The sequence below is a fragment of the Panthera leo genome, chromosome A2 (genome assembly GCF_018350215.1).
Source record: "Panthera leo isolate Ple1 chromosome A2, P.leo_Ple1_pat1.1, whole genome shotgun sequence".
NCBI classification, from domain to species: Eukaryota; Metazoa; Chordata; class Mammalia; order Carnivora; family Felidae; genus Panthera; species Panthera leo.
Genome location: NC_056680.1, coordinates 124,351,446 through 124,368,440, shown reverse-complemented (window position 1 = coordinate 124,368,440; position 16,995 = coordinate 124,351,446). Strand labels below are relative to the sequence as shown.

Genomic DNA, 16,995 nt, shown 5'->3' with positions numbered 1-16,995 from the left:
GGGCACCTGGGTGGCTGAGACTCTTAAGCATCTGACTCTTGAGTTGGGCTCAGGTCATGATCTCATGATGTGGCTCTGAACTTGGCTCTGCACTGACAGTGAGGAGCCTGCTTGGGATTCTCTCTCCCTCTCTGCCCCTCCCCTACTCATACACATGCTGTCTCTATCTCTCTCATTCTCAAATAATAAATAAACCTAAAAAATTGTTTGCCTTCAGGAGTCCCTTACTGAGCTATGCACTACTTAAATACAGGATTTGTGTCTTACTTATTTCTGTGTTCCTGCACAGTACCTGGCACATAATACTCAGATAGCTAGATACTAGGTACTCAGTACCTAGATACTCAGTAAATATTGCATGAAGGAATAACACAGAACATGGTTAGGATATAGGAAAAAAAATAACGATGGGGTGCTTGGTAATCCCTTTGGGTCATTTTTTTTCCCTGTTTTCTGTCTCTACTACATGGGTAAATTATCCAAAAATGGATCAACATATTCTTAATTTATTTTCTAGGTATCCAGCACTGGATCTGGGTGTTCCGAGGAACAAATACAAAATAGTAGTATGTAGATTAAGACTGGGTTGGAATCCCTGCACTCTCACTTACTAGCTGGGCAATTCATTTAAATGTTCACACGTTTTCTCATATGCAATATGGAGATATTAAACTGTATCCCTCAAAATGGTCTTTGGAAGTAAAAAATGAGGTAATACCATAAAGCATATAAAATAGAGTAAGCGCCCAGCAGGTCGCTTGCTGTTCTTTTTGTCACTGTTCCTGCTAAAATCAGATCAGTACAGGGCATCCGCTGACTGGGTGGGGTTTCTATTCACCACTCAATACTTTGCTTATTCTTCAGGGACCGTCTGTCCTCTCCAGAGTCTACTTTCAACACTTCACTATGCCAATTTGGGAAGCTTTACTATTGTGTTGTTTCTCTGATGAGGGCTAACTTATATCTTTAATTTTAAGAAGCCATTATGCCAGGGGTGCCTGGGTGGCTCAGTCGGTAAGCATCCAACTTCAGCTCAGGTCATGATCTCACGGTTCGTGGGTTTGAGCCCCACGTCGGACTCTGTGCTGACAGCTTGGAGCCTGGAGCCTGCTTCGGATTCTGTGTCTCCCTCTCTCTCTGCTCCTCCCCCACTCACACTCCGTCTCTGTCTCAAAAATAAATAAAACATTGAAAAAAGAAATTTTTTTTTTGAAAAAATATCCATTATGCCAGACACAGAAGATGAACACCGTCTAAATAAATGACTATAGCTTCACCGGCAAAATAGCAGGTTGCTATAGTATAGTGGCATTTTAAGTTTTCAAATAACTTTGAATTTACTCAGGTGGTCTTTACCTCCAGGCATAAAATAAGAAACACAACAACACCAGGCCTCCAGAGTTTGCTTCTGACAAATTTCTCACCAGCAAAGGCAAAGCAAATTGAAAAAGATGGATAACAGCTTCTCAATTGGAAACAAATCTAGATACCATCATGGGAGTTGATGTGCTGTGCACAAATTTTACCTAATGTCACAGCCTCGTTGAGTGGAGGATGAGGGAAGGTGGCTGTTTGTGTTTACCCTTGGAAGGACTTTGTTAAATGCTTCTGCAAATTTCTTTTTTTCTCGGCAGATGAATTTGTCTTGAGAGAGTCAGAAACCAAAAAGGTAACCAGAGGCAGAGGTTCATGGCTTGATTCTTTAATAAGTGAGTATGTTGCTCTTTTTCCTACCTCCTATTCCTGATGCCTGAAACAGGGTGAGAAGGGGAGGGATGGTGAAGAGAGAAGATGTAGAGGGAAATAGAAGGAAGTGGCGGCTGACACAGTAATTCTCCGGGTTGCACCATGTTGGAACCGTTTTCCAGAATGTCTTATTCACACAATTGGGTAGAGCCATGGACATTTCCAGTAGGAAACTTGGGTTATGAGACCAATCTCTCAGATCATCCACATAGGTTGGAGAGTCAGTCTAACTGGACCCAGATTTTCTACACTCTGTTCCCTGTACTGACCATGCCTTTTACTCACCATAACAGGTGATTTTTCTCTGGGCGTTATTTTTCTACTACTACGACCTGAGAAAAACAAACTTAAGCTTCAATTTCAGAATAGTTTAGCTGATGCCACTTTCTCATCCAAGGTGGTTTATAATTACGGATTCGCATACACGCCTATGAAATAACATATTCTATGTGTAATACTTCCATACTTTTAAATCTCCTGACACACATACAGAAGCCCACACTCATACTCAGCCTGTCCACAGTATGCCAGAAGCAGGGCCATACAGAAGCAGGAGGTAGAAAGAGGCCCTCCGTGAAGAGACTTTTTGTCAGCATCACTCCCTCCTGCAGGCAAATTAATATAGGCACCACAGTAAAGGCAAGAAATTTGGTGTTATAACAAGTTTCTCAACTGAGTCTATGGATACGTCAGACATTAGACTATCGTCTAATGAGAGTAGAATATACAAGGACTTTCTACAAAGTCACCTATTTTGTTCCCCAGATCAGGAAAACAGGCAAGGATGAAACTACTTCCTGTTTTAGGTCTCCACTCTACTGATAATGACTCCCATTGCAGAATCGACAACATTTTGGTGCCTTTATTCTCCACTTTCTTTCATTTTCCTCAGGGGTACAAAACGTGCCTTAGTAAGAAAGCAGTTTCTTTGCATGCCCAAGACCAGGTCAATGCCTGGCTTCTCATAAGTACTTGGCACACGTTTCCAGAATGAATTTATCTATACAAACAGACCCCACATGCATGGTTCCCATGGAGAACCAGAACTGGGCAGATAAGGGAAATCAATGGGGGTCTGGAAATGAAAAGGAAAAAGCAACTGAATGTATTACAGTATCGCGCTGATGTAGTCCATTCTTTCAGGACACATGTCTATCTTTCCTGTTTGTTACTACTTCTCTCCTGAAGAGCAGAACACCTCTCTTTCAGGCAACTCACTCCAATTTAGATGATTTCTAAGGGCCTTTCGGCTCTAAAAAGCCCATGATCTGTGTATGACTCATTGGCACTGACACTTTTCCTTCAGGAGGAGGAGAAAAGAGATGCAGTTAAAAGCCCACAAAAATGTCAAAATGACTGAAGCTTTTGGATTCGGGTGGGAAATATGCGAGCCCCGGAGTTCTGGAAAGGTCTATCTCCGCGAGACATTGTAGGAGATAAATGAAATAATGAAGATATTTATTGTTGAAAGACAAAAGCGAAAATGGGTAGCAAATAGACTGTCTAGCAGCATATGCCTCATTTGAAAAGTTTCAATGTTTTTTCAAGGTAGCTCCAGAAGCTGAAATTGGTGATTTCTTAATAACACGTTTTGAGTGTTTATCTTATTTGTTTGTGAGAAAGAGAGAAAGGCAAGCAGGGAAGGGGCCCCGAGAGGGAAAGAGAGAGAGAGAGAATCTTAAACAGGCTTTGTGCTGTCAGCACAGAGCCTGATGTGGGACTCAAACTCAGGAACCACGGGATCATGACCTGAACTGAAATCAAGAGTTGGAAGCTTAACTGACTGAGCCACGCAGGCACCCTTCTTTATAACACATTTTGACCCTGCATTCAGTCCAGTTTAACCCAGTCGAGTGCTTTGTGAATACTTCTTACATGGCTGGTGATGGACGGAGTAGCAGTAAAGACCTATCAGCAATGATTTTCATTTTCTCTATTTTGATGCTTTGACATCTGGGCCCTTGCTGACCCAGGGGGACAGCCTCTCTCAGGGTTAGCTGATTCCCAGAGACAGCAAACAACCACAAGCACACCTTTCATATGCAAACTCACCAATCCATAGCCCACACCCCCAACTGCCTGTTTGATGTGCTCTCACATTCCAGGCCATCCTCCACCTGCCCTAGTCACCAGGGCCAGGTACCAGGCAACTAGGGACACCCCCTATGCCCCAGAACTTGCTAGAATTATTCAAATTAAGCAATTCTAAACTTATTTCCATTTGCTTGCCCATTTATTCCCACAGAAACCACAAGAAAGCCATGTACCCCCATTTCCCACCACTTTCCTCTGCCTCCTCATTGGCCTTGGCATTTCCCCATGCGGTGTGGCACGCGTGTCCCCTCTTCTCGGACACCGGTGACCTTTCTTCATGAAAGTCATTGCCATGTCTGCATGTCTTGCCACACGTGATTAGAACAAATCCCGGAGGCCAAAATCCAGGACACTGACCACAAGGCGGTGAAGGCAATGAGGAACAAGGAAGAGCTGGCTGAGAATAAAGGCATGGGCACTCCTGCGAGTGAAAAATACGGTAAATACCCTGCTGTTAAAGGACTCGGGTTGCAAAGCTCATCTCAAGAACCGTCTCAAAAATGACTGACCAAGCAAATTACCCAGCTCTTCTCATCCCAGACCGTCTCCGGGTTGCTGGAGGCTGTGGGAGTGCAGGGCTGGGCTGAACTTGGGGGTGGGGAGCCAGTCTCCACTGGGCTCACAGCGGGAGGGAAAGGGAAGGAGGCAAAGGGGTCCTCTGAGAACCCAGGAGCTCCCGTCCACAGCAGGACCCAGTTCTTTCCATTCCCACCCATGGGAAGCTAATTAGTGGGGAGCCTCGGAGACCTTCGCTGAGTCCCGCAGCTCTCTGCCCTGCAGTGGGCTCACTGGCGAAGGAGAGGATCCTACTTCCTCTGGAGGGGGTTCAGCTTTCTGCTCTCCAGACTACTAAGAATCCCTGCTAGATCTGCTCCTGGGCCGAATTCGCGTGAAGCAGAAGTCTGTGGCACAGGCCTTTGAAGCATTTTCTGTTTACTGGCGCCCTTTCGCTGGAATTTAAAATTCTCCGGAGGAAATCAAGTTCCCATCTGAAGCAATTTGGTGACAGCGCGAGGTGTGTGTGTGATTCAGTGTAGTTCCTGAGGGTGTGGAGCTGTTCCCAGAGATGTGATAAATGTAGCATTCAGCCAGACAGGGCAGGTGCTCAATTTAGAACATGTAGGTGAATGGCTGATGTGACATCTTGCTGATACCTCTCGGATGCAAAGTTCCCCCAAGTAAGTAAAAGCCTTGGAAAATAACGTGAAATTGCCTTGACTGCACTCATACGCCAGGAGAATGTAAACGCTTTTTTTTTTTTTTTAACTAAAAAAAATATGTTTAAGGCTTTTGTTCCACCATAGAATGGAAACCGACAGGGCAGGGCAGGAGCACAGCGGTATCGGTGAAGCACGGCGTGCCATGCATTTGGTTATTGATGCAGTCAGAGACACAGAGGAAGTGAGAAAACGTATTCTTACATGATGTCTTAATGCAAAAGTAAAAAAAAATGAGTGATATTGAGCTGTCTGCTATGCAGCTGAGGGGAACTGAAATCAGAACTGCCATTATGAGCCTGGGTTGACTCAGATTCTCCCTTTCGATTTCTTCACAGTGAATAATAATTGTAGGCTGAATAGAAGGACATGTGGGAGCGCCTGGGTGGCTTAGTTGGTTAAGGGTCTGACTCTTGATCTCCGCTCAGGTCACGATCTCACGGTTTGTGAGATCGAGTCCTGCGTCAGGCTCTGCACTGACGGTGTGAAGACTGCTTGAGATCCTCTCTCTCTCCCTCTCTCTGCCCCTCTCCCACTCATGCTCACACTCTCGCGCTCGCTCTCAAAATAAATAAACTTAAAAAAAAAAAAAAAGACATCTGACTTTCCTGTGCTTTAGTTTACCTGTCTCTGGAGAAGACTCAGAGGGACCTCTCCCACCAGCTCCAGGATGCTCATGTTTGTGAAGTGTTGACCTTTTTAGGGATAAGAGACTGTAATTACAGGATCATTCTCAGAGATGTGTGATGTATTATTATTAGCAGACGTGTTTAACGCGACCAGAAAAATACCACTCATTGGCGTCACTCATGCCAAGAATCTGGAAGTCAATTTCAAGGCAACGTCAGACAATTCAAAATATTTTTAAAACCACATTCCCGCTATGTGCCAGAGACTGGAAGGAGCTCAGAAGGCAGATATAAATTCTCTGCCCTCAAGGAACCTCGAGGAGGAAATAGACATACAAACCAACAAATACTAAGTATCACAGGTAATGACTGTGGTAGCAGTAGGGTATGTCTCCAGAATGGGAACATAAAATTGTGACACTGGATTATTGTGATTCCTGAAAGGTGGAAGCTACCAATATGCAAATGAGTCACATGTGGACCAAGAGGCACTACTTCCCTGACGAAGCAAATCAGATTCCCTCAAAGTCCCTGGAATCCCCACATACCTGGCAGTTCTAAAAGCCTTCCCAAAGAGGGAAGGACAGGGAGATGCAAGTCGTATATAGAATTCACCAACTGTTGGATGTTGGATATGACTGAGACTGGCCAGGATGAAGTGAGCCCACAACAGCCTCTCTCTCACACAAACTGTAGCTAAAAACCAATGCAACATACCCCAACTCCTTAAGGAATCTGAAAAGTAAACAGGGGAAGGTAGGTTGGAGAGGAGAAACAAAAATTTAAGTAGTACCAGTAATGTGGTATCTGGGGTCGTTTTTCCTCTTTCATCACACGACTTTGACGGGATAGTGGCCCCCGTTATGGAATGTCACACAGGCAGACGTTAGAACCCTGAGAAAAAAAAACTCCTTTCTTGACCATAGCAGGAAAAGCAGACCCCTGGGAGCTGGAAAGTATGGCACACATCAACTTTTTTCCTTTTTTCCCTCCTACCTCTAACACAAGAGTGGCCCCAGTCTGGAACTTCTTTGCAGTGCTATGGGCCTGAGCCTTAAAGCACTGAAGTAAAACTAGTTTCTCTTGTCAGAGGAATCTCGCAGAAGGGCTCCCAGTGCTCCAGAGTATAGTAGAAGTCCCCACTGTTGTTTTCTCTCTTTTTTTCCTCACCATTTTGCCTAGAATACGGCACCAGTCATATGGAATTGCGTGACAGCGTGGTTTGAATAAATTCTAAGAGGAACTCATTTTTACGGCCAGAAGAACCAGGAACAAGTGTCCCTGGGAGCCTGAGGGCATGAGGGAAATCTTGGAGAGGTCAGAACTAGAGAAGAGAAAGCTCCAATCCTGTGTACAAAACTAACACAAGGTCTGGGCTAGCGACGAGGCTGCATGTGCATGAAACAGACCCAAAAGCAACATGGCCACCACTTTGAGATCTGACCTGATGGTGAAATCACAGTCCCACACGACTGGTGACCTGTGTTGTGTCTGACTAGGCTGATTAACTGCTAAAGCAAGCAAACAGAATCAACATTCTCTAGATTCATAACTGGAGAAAAAAAATCCAATAATCGCCAGAGGATTTTGACGGGACCCAGAGTCTCACAACATCGTATCAAATTGTTTAGAATATAATCTCAAGTTAGTTAGCAAAGAATCAGGAAAATGTGACCAGTTCTTAAGGGAAAACCTATCAACAGATGCCAATCCACTCCAAAATGGCAAAATGCATATTCTTTGAAAGTGCTTATATAGGCCACGTTCTGGGCCTTTAAATAAATCTTAGAATTTTTTAGATAATTGAAAGCATACCAAGTATGTTCACAATAACATGTATGATCATAACAGAACTAGAGAAAAAATAAAAACAGATATCTAGTATATATCCAAACATTTGGAAATTAAACAGGGCTGGTTATTTAGTGGAAAGAAGTTTCAAGGTAAATAAATTTTATTTTATTTTATTTTTTATTTTTTTTAACACTTATTTATTTTTGAGAGACAGAGAGAGACAGAGCACAAGCGGAGCAGGGGCAGAAAGAGAGAGAGACACACACAGAATCTCAAGCAGGCTCTGAGCTGTCAGCACAGAGCTCGACACGGGGCTCGAACTCACAAACCATGAGATCATGACCTGAGCTGAAGTCAGACACTTAACCTACTGCACCATCCAGGCGCCCTGGTAAATAAAATATTTTAAAAGAATAACAATGAAAATGCAGCCATGACAAGGATAGGAAGCACTTAGAGGGAAAAAAAATAGCATGAAATGTCCGTATTAAAAAAAAAGTCTCAAATCAGTAACCTGAGCTTCCACATTAAGAAACTAGAAAGGAATCAACTAAACCCAAAATAAGTAGAATGGAGGAAATAATAAAGATAAGAGCAAAAATCAGTGAAAGAGAAACCAGAGAAGGGAGAGAGAGAGGGAGAGAAGGACCAACAGCTAGCAGTATCAGGAATGAAAGAGTGGATGTCATTAGGAGGAGGAACACCAGGAGCCCCTTGTCCCTGGGGCACCTGGGACCCTGGGAGAAACTGGAGGTTCACTGGAGGAGATTATCAGGACCCCCGACCTCAGGTTGAAGAAACACACTCAAGGAGGGGCTACGGATAGTTACTGAGACCTAAAAACAGTGTCAGAATAATGAATGGGTAGAGCCAGGGTCTGGGGCCAGCTCAGAGGCCATGCAGGAGAAGCGTGGTGGCCAGAACTGTGTTGTAGCTAAACTCTCTGTCCTGTTCAGCCGAGCTCTTGAGGGAGTTCTAATATCTCTCATGACACCATGAGGTGTGACTGTTTACCAGCAAAGATTCCCTCAGGAGACGTGGAGACCGAGAGTCTCTGAGAGGCATGGCCTTCTGATTTGGCCGGAGCTGGGTTGGAGGCCAGGACAAAGTAAGCTTCTGTCACCCCTTTCTCTCAAAGGGGGGATCCTAGTGCAGCTAAGAGAGAAGGTGGCTGACACAATGCCCGGCAGATAGCGGGTGTTCACTGCACACCGGTTTCTTCTCACCTGCCTCGGAGGCCATGCTACCTGAGGCCGTTTGTCAGAATTGTCAGTTTGGGACAGAAAGCACCAAGTCCCAGCAGAACCCGGCAAAACCTGTGGCAGCCACTGTGGCCAGTCCCTTGAGGAGGATGAGATGCTGGAGTGGTGCTCCACAGAACAGCCTTGAAGTGGGGGGCCCTGAGCCTAAGAGACCATGGACTGGAGGGCGGCCCTGAATAGCCTGTTTGCAAGGGGAAGGGCCTCCCAGAGGAGGACACGGGCAGGGGTCCCTATGGGGCTGACTCTTTGTAGAGAGCTGACAGACCCCCAGGGGAGAAGACCTCCCAAGAGAAGGGGCCGGGGGGGCAACAAGCTGAGCCTGATAACAGGGCCTTCCTTGCTGAAGGAAGTGGGGGTTCTGAGCTCAGGGTCCCAGACCCCTGTCCCAGCCCAGGCTCTGGGATGCACCTTTCCTACTGAGAGGAAAGACACTACTTTTTTTTGAATAGTAGTTTTGTCTTTAAATTCTAACATAGGGCATTCCCTGCTTGGCATTCTTCCAACAGCCAGTCACACAGAGCTGGTCCTTCGGTCCCCGCAGCCGATTGTCACAGGCCACAGCACAGCTTTGCTCTCTCGTCATCAGCGTGGGTGGCAGGCAGAGAGGCTGTGCCTCCATCAGGAGTGGCTTCCCAAGCTGTGACAGCCCTGAAGACAGGGCACTCTGGTGACGGGCAGGGCATCTGCAGGCCTGCAGGGCACAGCAGCAGGCTGGTTCTTACACACCAGTGACACACCTTCTGGAGAGTCCTAGAACTACCAGCGGGAGCTTATAGGTGGAGGAGGTGTGAAGGTCCTGCACGAGGTGGCCAGACAACCAGGGAGTGAAACTCAAATTGTCCTGGTAATTTGACCTCATTTTTCCCTGCCTGGTGGAGAAACCTTGGAAAGATAAGGCAAGAGTAGTAATGATCAGTAATTACCATCCGTTGAGCCACCGTCTTGGGCCAGAACTATGCTTAAATGTTCTAAACCTATTATTTACTCCTCATCACAACCCTGAAAGTCTCCCTCCTTCTTCCCCTCCTCCTCCTCCTTCTTCCTTACTATGCAGAAATACCTTGATTAAAGGAAACTATGCAGAAATAAAAAGTTGGAAATGAATCTTTTAACTGGGCTTTGATTTTACAGCAGGCAAAAAACCAAGCTGGTTCTCATTAAAAAAAAAAAAAAAGATTTAATAAAGTCAATACTCGATAAATATTTGTCGATTTAATTCATGAAACATATAAATGTTAAATGAAAATATACATGCTCCCAAAATGAAAAAGATGACTTTCTTTTCTTTCTTTTTTTTTTTTCCTAGCGCACAGTACCACAGCACTGCAGCTCCATTCTCGTGGAATTTTCTTTGATGTAAGTGGCACCCCCTGCAGGACAGTCCCAGGACACTAGGTGAGGGCCGGCCACCCAGCAGCCCTGAGTTCATTACAAGTGAAAATGATTTTTGTATATTTTATGCTTTTTTTTTAACCAATCTCTTTGGAAGAAGCAGATGAAAATTTACAATTTTAACAGAGAATGTTTATTTTAGAACAGAGAAGCTAGATTAAAAGATCAGCTGGGGCCCAGAACACACATATTTTTCCTGTAGATCCAGCCAAATGTGAGACCAGGGACTGGGCGTAATTCATCTGAGCCAAGCAACTCTCTGCAGGCAGGTTGTATGGCACCCACCTACCTTTGCAACACTGCCTGCCTTCAAACGCAAACACAGCCAGCCAACTCCTCCGAGAAGGATGGGAGGGAAAGCCAAGCTTGGCAGCCGGCTTGGCACCTCTAAGTGCCAGAAGCCACCTGCACACAGCATGGTGTAGAGGAATAGCCATAGTGCCCTGGAGCCATTTCCTTCTAGAAACCAGCAGTGGTGGGGCTCACCTCCTGCAGGGAAGAGCTTTTGCAAGGGTGAGGTGGAAGGAGGAGGCCTAGACTGGGGAGGGCTTGGGCGGTACCTGGTTCTTCTCTGGTCCCCCAGGGCCCACTGCTGTCTGCTTAATACCGCACTGAATGGAATGCATGGATTCTAGCCCCAGCCCCACTGGGAGGTTTCTGAGTGATTCTGGGAAGTTACTGCTCTTGGAGCCTGCTGTACAACAAACCACTCCAAACTTAGTAGCAGGAAATGAAAATAAGCATTTATTATCTTTCGTTGTTTGGGTGTTGATAGGGCCCCACTAGGTAGTTTTGGGTCCTTCTGCAATTATCATTACACAGTGGCTGGGCTATAGTTCTCTCGAAGGCCTTTCCATTCACGGGTCTGCTGTCTGACCTGGGGAGACCTAAATGTCTGGGGCTTCTTGGACACCCCTCCCTGTCAGAGTGTGTTCCCTCCATGTGGACCCTCCAGCATGGTGGCTTCAGGGAAGGTGGACTTCTTACACAAAGGGATGAGTCCTAGGAGAGAGGCAAGTGGAAGTCAGTTGCCTTTTGTGACCCAGCCTCAGGTCACACAGTGACCTGTTCGCCACATTGTTTTTCTGAAGGCATTTGAAAGTCCTGCTCATGTTTCCAGGGGAGGGGACTATAAACCCCTCTTCTTGATGGGAAGAATGTCAAAGAATTTACAGAGGCGCTTTGAAACCTCCGCAGAGCCTCAGTTTCTCCATATGTTAAGTGAAATAATAATATTTCTTGGGATAGATCTTTGGGTGGGGGAACGGGAGAATAAACGGGGCTAATGCAGATGAACTTGTGGCAAAAGTGAGGGCACTGTCCAAATGCAAGAGATGAACAATTAGAAAAAGCTGTGTGGTATTACTAATTTTCAAATTGGACTATATTATAATATTTCAAAGGCTAAAAAGCAAGCATAGTTTTCTCATTGACATTCTTCTCCTCAATAGATAGATCATCTAAGCTGAAATAATTTCTCCCATAGGATCAACCACAAAGCCATTTTGAATGAAAGAGAAATATAGCCTGTAAGCATTTGTGCTTTCTCCTGAATTTGCCCTTGATCAAAATAAGGTTGCCCACCATTGCTATGCATCTTGTTAACCCCATTGCCAAGATCAGTGTCTTGCAAAAGCTGCTGCTGAGTGTGAATGTTTATAATGCAGAGAATTTAGGAGTGCCTGGGTGGCTCAGTCGGCTGAGCGTCCAACTTTGGTTCAGGTCATGATCTCCTGGTTTGTGAGTTTGAGCCCTGCATCGGGCTCTGAGCTGTCAGCACAGCTGCTTTGGATTCTGTGTCTCCCTCTCTCTCTGCCCCTCTCCAACTTACGCTTGCTTTCTCTCTCTCTCTCTGTCAAAAATAAATAAACATGAAAAAAATTTTTAAAAATGAATTGTCATTGGCCTATTTATCATGAAATACAGTTATTATTTTTACTCTACCTATAGCAGTAAGATAAGTAAAAACTTTTCCTTTGATGCAGGCAGGCTGGGTTCAAGGATCCAGGGGGTGTCCCACAGGACCAGCCAAGAGGGTCTTTGGCTTCCGGTAGGATAAAAATCCAACGCAAGCTGGAAAAAGTGAAAGCAGAGTTTATTGAATAGCATGAGTGACAAGACAGAGAACAGCAGACAGAGTGTCTGGGGGACTAGAAAGGAAAGGACATTTGAGTCTCACTTTTGCTTGGGGTTAGAGTTTTATACTGAAAAGGGGTCTCAGGTATGTGTTCCTCCAGGAATCCAGGGTAGGGTCCAATCAAAGGCAGATGTCAGGTGAACAATAGGTGTTACTCCGTAGGGGCACTGAGGCCAGCAGCAGCCCAGGTTTATTTGAAGAGCATGTCCTGGAACATGTTTGGGATCCAGCTCTTCTGAGATGTTATCAGGTGTTTGGGGCCCGGGACCAAAGTCAGAGAATGATTAACTTCCCTGCTTCCCCTTTGACGTGGGAACATAGATTCTTTGGCTTATTCAGAAGCAAAATACAGAACGTGAGTAAACGGGGCCTGGCAGAAAAACAGCAGCAACGTGGCCGTTCTAAAATGGAGTCTGTTCAGTTTTCCTACCTCACCTTCACCCATTTCAATTGTCATATGAATAACAATTCACTCACTTATTAGAATTCTTGGTTATAAGCATTTTTAAAAAATATGAGCAGGCTTAGGGGCACCTGGGTGGCTCAGTCGGTTAAGCGGCCGACTTCAGCTCAGGTCACGATCTCGCAGTCTGTGAGTTCGAGCCCCGCGTCAGGCTCTGGGCTGATGGCTCAGAGCCTGGAGCCTGCTTCCGATTCTGTGTCTCCCTCTCTCTCTGCCCCTCCCCCGTTCATGCTCTGTCTCTCTCTGTCTCAAAAATAAATAAAACGTTTAAAAAAAAAAATATGAGCAGGCTTAACAGAAAAAGGAACTGGGTGCCTTAAGCGCTGTTCAGTGTTGTAATGTTAGAATATGGCCGGCCCTCAGGCAGGGGCAGCAAGCAGCTACTGGGAGGAAGCAGTGTTCTTCAGGATCCCTTCACTCATCCACTTTCACTCTCTCTGGCTCTCTCTCTCTCTCTCTGTGTGTCTCTCCCTGTCTTTCTCTCTCTCTCGTTCCCTCTCTCTCCCTCCCACCCCTGTTCTCATGCTGTCTGTTGCATTCCACTCTTTCCACAGATTGATTTTTTTCTACTTCTCAGCTGACATGACAAGCAGAAGGTGGCTGCTCCGTCATGTTCTATTTTGAGTCCTTCATTCAGCAGACTTGTCCAAACTAAATTAGACGAAATTCTCGGGAGAGATGATACGCTCGGCCCGGTGTGGGTCAGCGTCCGTTCATCTGGGGTGAAGGGACCAGTCCACAGTACAGCTGAAAGCTCCCAGGTGTTGGTGGGGGAGGGGAGGACTGGCGGGCAGGGACTAAGGGATGCACTTGGAAATGGAGGGACACTCCGGAGGGTAGCTACCGCCACTTATTTACTTACACATCTTCAGACGTAAGGGCAGGACTCTGTTTTATTCACTAGTTTCCTGTCTGTATCAAGCACGCTGCCCATCCCATAGTAAGTACTCAGTGCAGGCTGGATTTATGAATGACAGTTTTTACCATCACATTTAGTAAATAACAAAACCTTGGGTCATGGGGACAGCCTTTGAGAACCTTGTGATAATTAGCACATGAAATGGGACTGTCTCTTTTACGTCTACCTGGATCGTTTGAAATGTACCCAAAGGCGTGTGCTAATGTGTGAAAAGAAACTTCTCCACTATAATTTCTTCTTTTTAATGAAATGCATTTTTAGGTGGGATTCTTCCTGTTTGTAATTGGCATAATTACCGTAAATTACCATAAATGGCATAAAGAAAAAGTGCATAGTGATCAAGGGGAGTCTTGAGGACGTAGTATTTGGATAGATAGATGCTTTTTAGGCTTAGAGTCTAAATAATGCTAATATGGATTGAATACAAGCAATGGATGCTTTAGAGTCTGTGGGCTAGTGATCCACTAGGGCTTTACAAAATCTATTCATTTGAAATGAAAAAGAAAATGATCTGGAGGTGGATTACTGGGAAAAGATTGAAGGCGGGAAGAAAACATTGAGTGAAAATCTAGCATTCGAGCTAGCTCTTCTTGACGGGAATAAACATTATACACCAGTCTCATCTTAATCAAAGCACCACAGGTTTTTGAGCAAAAAGGGACTTAGGGGAGCATATATTTTTTCCTTCTGCAGTAATATTAATTGACTTGACCAAAGTCACCTGGCTGACCTGAAGCGTCAAGGGACCCAAATGTCCAAGCATGCAGATGTCCTGGGAGAAGTGGCTCTTTCTTCCCCCCTGAGCCTGTCATTTGCTGTTTCAAGGGGGAGAATTCTCGGCCAGCAGTGATTTAATCTTATGCAATAAGTGCTGTGGCTTCTGGGACTTCTGTCCTGTAGTCTTGGCAGGCAGCAGGATGCCCTGAAGCTTATCTCTGCAGCTCAACTCCAACACTGTGATATTTGCTCTTTCTGCCAGCTGCTTTTCTTGCCCACTTTTCCAGAAAGGCACTAAGCTGGGAAGTCTGACACAAACTGCCGATGTCTAGTTTTATGCATCTTCCAGCTACCTTTTCCAACTCAGTCACATAAATATCTTTCCATTTAGGTCTATTCACCAGGCTGCTGCTTTCCAAAATGGTGGTGTTGCAACCCCCTGGGTGTTGCAATGGGTTGTCAGCAGTAGGGCAAATCATTGCTTACTAAAAATAGAGTCCCGAGGTTTGCAGAGGACTTGCTTTTCAATATATAAATTAAAGAGAACTCAAGTTAATCCCTGTGATGTGTCACACTCAGTCACCCTGAACATACTTTCTCATGAAAGCCCGTAATTGTTGGATGGGTATGCGTAGACTTTATTTGCAAGGAAGCCATTTTTAGCTCACAACTCATGGTGTCTGTCTTTCATGAACGCTCCACCCACAAGATAGTACAGAGTTCAGGATCAGGCAGAGTGGCCCCATTACTCCTAACTATCTGTCTGACCTTGAGCCAGTCACAGCCTCTCTGTATTTTCCCTCTAGTAAGTTGGAGGGAATATGCACCTTGTTGGTTGCTGTGAGTATTAAATAGTGTGTATTAAAGACACAGAACAGTGCCCAGGACCTGGTAAAGGCTGGTTTTATAGTAGCTATTACTATTTATTTCTGTGGGTATTTTCTGAGGGTTTTCCTTGATGTTTTACCAGTTGTTTTGGGCATAAAGAACAAATACATCATTACTGTGTTGAATAATGCCCACACATAAATATATAGGGTGCCTCCACCTGGATTTCTTTTCTTTTCAAGATACTTAAAATTCCATTGCCCTCTTCCTTGGCTAACACCAGAAATATGTCTTGGGCTTGGGTAGCTCCAGGAAAAACGAGATTTGGCACAAGCTGCTGTTCTCCGAGATATTTCACGACTCTCTTCAGGGTCTCCTCATAATTGCACCTTGATTCATTTCTCCTTCCCTACAGCCATCCCTTTTCAGCTCTTTCTGTTTCTGCCTATTCCGGGGAGCGTGGGAAAGAGGAGATTCCTGCTCAGGTTTTCCAAGCTGTGGCAAAGCTGGATCCGGGCCAGGGGGAGGAACAGGAGTCTAGGAGGCAAATCCCTGGCCTTCCAGACTGAAGCTCCAAACTGTTTTCCAACCAATGCTGGGCACTTGTGCACTGTGGGTTAAGTTGGCATCTGTGACCTGACTGAAGTGTTGGAGAGGCCACAAGAGAGAGACTCAAATAGAGAGTGCTATGGACAAAGGTCTGTCTCTGATGTGTAAAAGCCACTTTTGAATTTGAAAGGAGTGACATCCTACATTCCTTGCTACCTCATTGTTTTTTCCTTTTACTGTATGGGCCTTACATAAGATAAATTAATATACTGTATGCTAAAAGTCTATCATATAACCAAGGAATATGAATAAAGATCATTTCCTTTTCTCCTAAGGTTGTGGGTCTCTGCCTTACCGTTTTGCAGTCACTGGGGAGCTTCTAAGAGGTACAGATGATTCCCTTCCTGACTTCATTGGTTTGGGTGAGGTCTGGACACTGGCATTTCTTAAAGGCTTCCGGGTAAGGTTAATGTTGCCAGAGCTCCCGAGACGAGACCTGGCAGACCTATGGTATTTGCTGAGCAGTTGTAGATTTCCCCAACCTTGTTCCCCCAACTTCAGGCTCCAAGAAAAGGGTCAGGTGACACCAAAGACATCTCCCTCAGTACTCAGAATCACACATCTGTGTAACCTTTTAAGTTTTATAAATAGTACGTGGTCTATTGTTATCTACCTTACTTTTTTCTTTTTTTCTTTTTTTTGGCAGTATTTTCAAGACCTGTTTCCAAGATCCTTCTTAAACTACTAAAGAAGAATTATTAGGGACACGCAAGAGCTATTTCTCCAAAATATGACTCAAAAAAAAAAAAAAAAAATGAATGAAGGATGAACTTTGTGAAAATGTATCTCTATTGCTTTTTTCACTTTTTTTCTACAGGCAAAATCTGCATACTTCTCCTGAATGTCTCCCTTACAAATGTACAGATTATTAAATACTAATAAGAAAGGAATTTGAGAAAAATGCTTATTCGTTTTAAAAAAAAATGCAAAATGGAAGCAAAATATTGAATAGGTGCTCGTGGTCTGTCAGGTCCCGAGACACCCCCCAGCGTTGGCCTGGGTGCTGGGCGTGTGCCGCCCAGACCCTCCCTTCAGGTCTGCAACCAGGCGTGTAGGTTGCTGAGGGCTTTGGGTCCCTCTTTAGGAACTGCTCTTGGGTGTGCACTTTCCATGGAGATGCAATGCTCAGATCTCTGCCCCTGCTCCTTGCAAGCAGCCAGCACCAACAATCAGTTGATGTGATATCAA

The 16,995-nt window shown here is 45.0% G+C and overlaps 1 long non-coding RNA gene across 1 annotated transcript; it reads left to right on the top strand.

Annotated features, from left to right (window-relative positions):
• Positions 1-1,634: 1,634 nt before the first annotated feature.
• LOC122213523 lies at positions 1,635-16,568 on the top strand. Its single transcript, XR_006199557.1, has 5 exons — positions 1,635-1,709; positions 3,992-4,279; positions 10,049-10,098; positions 16,083-16,133; positions 16,454-16,568. It is a non-coding gene; the product is annotated as an uncharacterized LOC122213523 (long non-coding RNA).
• The last annotated feature ends 427 nt before the right edge of the window (positions 16,569-16,995 follow it).